General features: G+C 43.6%; 4 non-coding genes across 4 annotated transcripts; all 4 read right to left on the bottom strand.

Moving 5' to 3' along the window:
* Nucleotides 1–1,685: 1,685 nt before the first annotated feature.
* LOC135006935 (U5 spliceosomal RNA) lies at nt 1,686–1,801 on the bottom strand. Its single transcript, XR_010206998.1, has one exon. It is a non-coding gene; the product is annotated as a U5 spliceosomal RNA (small nuclear RNA).
* Nucleotides 1,802–2,076: 275 nt separating this feature from the next.
* Nucleotides 2,077–2,192, bottom strand: LOC135006912 (U5 spliceosomal RNA). The gene has a single exon (XR_010206976.1). It is a non-coding gene; the product is annotated as a U5 spliceosomal RNA (small nuclear RNA).
* A 274-nt stretch (nt 2,193–2,466) lies between these two features.
* LOC135006958 (U5 spliceosomal RNA) lies at nt 2,467–2,583 on the bottom strand. The gene has a single exon (XR_010207021.1). It is a non-coding gene; the product is annotated as a U5 spliceosomal RNA (small nuclear RNA).
* Nucleotides 2,584–2,642: 59 nt separating this feature from the next.
* LOC135007099 (U1 spliceosomal RNA) lies at nt 2,643–2,806 on the bottom strand. Its single transcript, XR_010207155.1, has one exon. It is a non-coding gene; the product is annotated as a U1 spliceosomal RNA (small nuclear RNA).
* Nucleotides 2,807–4,008: the final 1,202 nt, after the last annotated feature.

The following is a 4,008-nucleotide window of genomic DNA, read 5'->3' as shown; positions in this document are numbered from 1 at the left end:
ACAACAACTGCAGGGAGACCACATCTTTTCAGATGAACATGGGATGGCGGAAGGCTGCCTAATACTGAAGCACCATCAAATATCAAACCATATCCAACAACTAGTAACAGCATTCCTGGGGGAAGGTCTGCAGCAGACGGATTTGCATACGGTGATGTCATCCAAGCAGTGGGCCAAAGTTGGCTGGAACCCTCATCTGCATATAAAAAGAGAAAAGGGGCATGCAGGGCATGGCGGCCTTTTGCAGTGCTTGGATGACCCCTAGTTCGCATTAAACACCCCCACCCTCCTTTGGTGTGGGGCTCATGTTGGCCATGCCCCATCCCCTGAAGCATTCATGCTGATTTCTTGCAGCAGCTGGGCACTGTAACAGCTCCAGAGCTGCTCTGTAAGGCAAGTAAAAGGGTGTGGGCCCTGCAGCACCACCTGTAGTTCGCATTGTGCGTTGGAAGGCACAAAGTAAGCAGACGGGAGGAGAAGTCAGGATAGTACACAAGGGCATCCTTTTCTCTTAGTCCGTAGAGGATGCTGGGGTCACATTAAGAACCATGGGGTATAGACGGGATCCGCAAGAGACATGGGCACTTTAAGACTTTCAAAGGGTGTGAACTGGCTCCTCCCTCTATGCCCCTCCTCCAGACTCCAGTTATAGGAACTGTGCCCAGGGAGACGGACATTTCGAGGAAAGGATTTATTGTTAAACTAAGGTGAGCATCTTACCAGCTCACACCTTAAGCATGCCGCAGAACGTGGCATTCAACAGAACACAAGCCAACGGCATGAACAATTGCAGCAAAAAGCTGACCAGAACCGTAACACAACATGTGTATAACCACAAGTAATAACTGCAGACACAGTATGGACTGGGACGGGTGCCCAGCATCCTCTACGTACTAAGAGAAAAGGATTTACCGGTAGGTATTAAAATCCTATTTTCTCATACGACCTAGAGGATGCTGGGGTCACATTAAGAACCATGGGGTTATACCAAAGCTCTTGAACGGGTGGGAGAGTGCGTACGACTCTGCAGCACCGAATGACCCAACTTGAGGTTATCATCAGCCAAGGTATCAAACTTGTAAAACTTAGCAAAAGTGTTTACTAAATAGCTGCTCGGCAAAGTTGCAATGCCGAGACTCCCCGACCAGCTGCCCAGGATGAACCCACCTTTCTAGTAGAATGGGTCTTCACCTAATTCAGTAACGGCAATCCTGCCGTGGAATGAGCATGCTGAATTTTACCACAGATCCAGCGCATAATGGTCTGCATGGAAGCAGGACACCCAATCATGTTGGGAGCATACAGGACAAACAGAGCCTCTGTTTTCCTAATCTGAACCGTTCTGGTGACATAAATTTTCAAAGTTCTGACCACAGCCAGAGACTTTGACTCAATGAAGGTGTCAGTGGCCAAAGGCACCATGTGGAAAGATGAACCACCTTCGGCAGAAATTGTTGACGTGTCCTCAATTCTGCTCTATCTTCATGAAAGATCAAATAAAGGCTCTTGTGATACTGCATGGTTTGTACTGTTTTCCATGTGCTCCCAGATCTTTCAAGCAAGTAGCATGGTCAAGAAAGTTCTGTTTGAAAAGAAACAAACATTTACTGTCATTGTTATGCAAATAAACTTACATTAAAGCTAACAAGAAAGCACACTCGTTCTGTCTTTAAACTGATAAAAGAAACCCCAATAATATGGGGCATGCAAAAATTGAGATAAAACTCAGTTTTGCTCCTCTCCACGGAAATCTTTAATAAAAGGCGAAATATTTGTTAGTTCTGAAGAGAAACCAGAGCATGACCAAGATTCCACCTGTCGCCTGAGTGCCATGCCAGCAGTTCTCATTCAGCTCAAAGTGAGCACCCAATTTGAATGAAAGAAAGCAGATTTCTCACCAGGCTTCCCCTTGCTATAAACATGGTTTGTACTCTTTTCCATGTGCTCCCAGATCTTTCAAACAATTAGTGTGGTCAAGAAAGTTCTGTTTGAAAAGAAACAAACATTTACTGTCATTTCTATGCAAATGAGCTTACATTAAAGCACACTCGTTCTATCTTTAAACCAATAAAATAAAACCCCAATAAGATGGGGCATGCAAAAATTGAGATAAAACTCAGTTTTGCTCCTCTCCACGGAAATCTTTAGTAAAAGGCGAAAGATTTGTTCGTTCTGAAGAGAAACCACAGCATGACCAAGATTCTACCTGTCGCCTGAGTGCCATGCCAGCAGTCCTCATTCAGCTCAAAGTGAGCACCCAATTTGAAAGAAAGAAAGCAGATTTCTCACCAGGCTTCCCCTTGCTATAAACATGGTTTGTACTCTTTTCCATGTGCTCCCAGATCTTTCAAGCAATTAGTATAGTCAAGAAAGTTCTGTTTGAAAAGAAACAAACATTTACTGTCATTTCTACGCAAATGAGCTTACATTAAAGCACACTCGTTCTATCTTTAAACTGATAAAAGAAACCCCAATAAGACGGGGCATGCAAAAATTGAGATAAAACTCAGTTTTGCTCCTCTCCACGGAAATCTTTAGTAAAAAGCAAAAGATTTGTTCGTTCTGAAGAACTAGCACAAGGGAACTCTCAAAAGAAGAACAAGGCTCTGAAACAAAGAAATCTGACTTTTACCAGAGCTGACCAGAGGAAAACACAAACACAGTCCCCCACTACCACAAATAAAGCAGTCGAGTTTCCCACATTTGGGGAAATCACAGGGGTCAGCATACCCAGAATGCAATGAATGAACCTCACCCTGGGAGAATAATCTTCATGACCATGGTATCTCCTATGCAAAATAAGTATGATTTGGGATAGAGCTGGGGAGGGCCGCTGCTCAGGCACATCTCTGTCAAGTTAAGGAGATTCAACTGAGGCAGCACAAGGGAACTCTCATCTGGGGACAACAACTGCAGGGAGAACACATATTTTCAGATGAACATGGGAGGGCAGAAGGCTGCCTAATACTGAAGCACCCCCAAACAACAAACCAAATGCAACAACTAGTGCAAGCATTCCTGGGGGAAGGCCTGCCGCAGATGGATTTGCATATGGTGATGTCATCCAAGCAGTGGGTCAAAGTTGGCTTCAACCCTCGTCTGCATATGAAAACAGAAAAGGTGCGTGCAGGGCATGGTGGCCTTTTGCGGCGCTTGTCTGACCCCTAGTTTGCATTAAACACCTCCACCCTCCTTCGGTGTGGGGCTCATGTTGGCTATGCCCCAGCCCCTGAAGCATTCAAGCTGATTTTTCTCCCAAACGAAAGACACTAGAATGAAAATTTTAAAGCCTCCTGTTAGTGCTTCATCTACACGTTATAGCCCTGAATTTTCCAATGCCTATCTCTTTGCAAAAGAGAGATATCGGCAAGGAAAAGCTGTATTGTACCTTTGCATTTTTCTCCCAAACGAAAGACACTAGAATGAAAATTTTAAAGCCTCCTGTTAGTGCTTCATCTACACGTTATAGCCCTGAATTTTCCAATGCCTAGCTCTTTGCAAAAGAGAGATATTGGCAAGGAAAAGCTGTATTGTACCTTTGCATTTTTCTCCCAAACGAAAGACACTAGAATGAAAATTTTAAAGTCTACTGTTAGAGCTTCATCTACACGTTATAGCCCTGAATTTTCCAATGCCTAGCTCTTTGCAAAAGAGAGATATCGGCAAGGAAAAGCTGTATTGTACCTTTGCATTTTTCTCCCAAACGAAAGACACTAGAATGAAAATTTTAAAGCCTCCTGTTAGTGCTTCATATACACGTTATAGCCCTGAATTTTCCAATGCCTATCTCTTTGCAAAAGAGAGATATCGACAAGGAAAAGCTGTATTGTACCTTTGCATTTTTCTCCCAAACGAAGGACATTAGAATGAAAATTTTAAAGCCTCCTATTAGTGCTTCATCTACACGTTATAGCCCTGAATTTTGCAATGCCTAGCTCTTTGCAAAAGAGAGATATCGGCAAGGAAAAGCTGTATTGTACCTTTGCATTTTTCTCCCAAACGAAAGAC

This window comes from Pseudophryne corroboree, unplaced genomic scaffold (assembly GCF_028390025.1).
Source record: "Pseudophryne corroboree isolate aPseCor3 unplaced genomic scaffold, aPseCor3.hap2 scaffold_218, whole genome shotgun sequence".
In the NCBI taxonomy this organism is placed as follows: domain Eukaryota; kingdom Metazoa; phylum Chordata; class Amphibia; order Anura; family Myobatrachidae; genus Pseudophryne; species Pseudophryne corroboree.
This window is presented reverse-complemented; position numbering and strand designations above follow the sequence as displayed.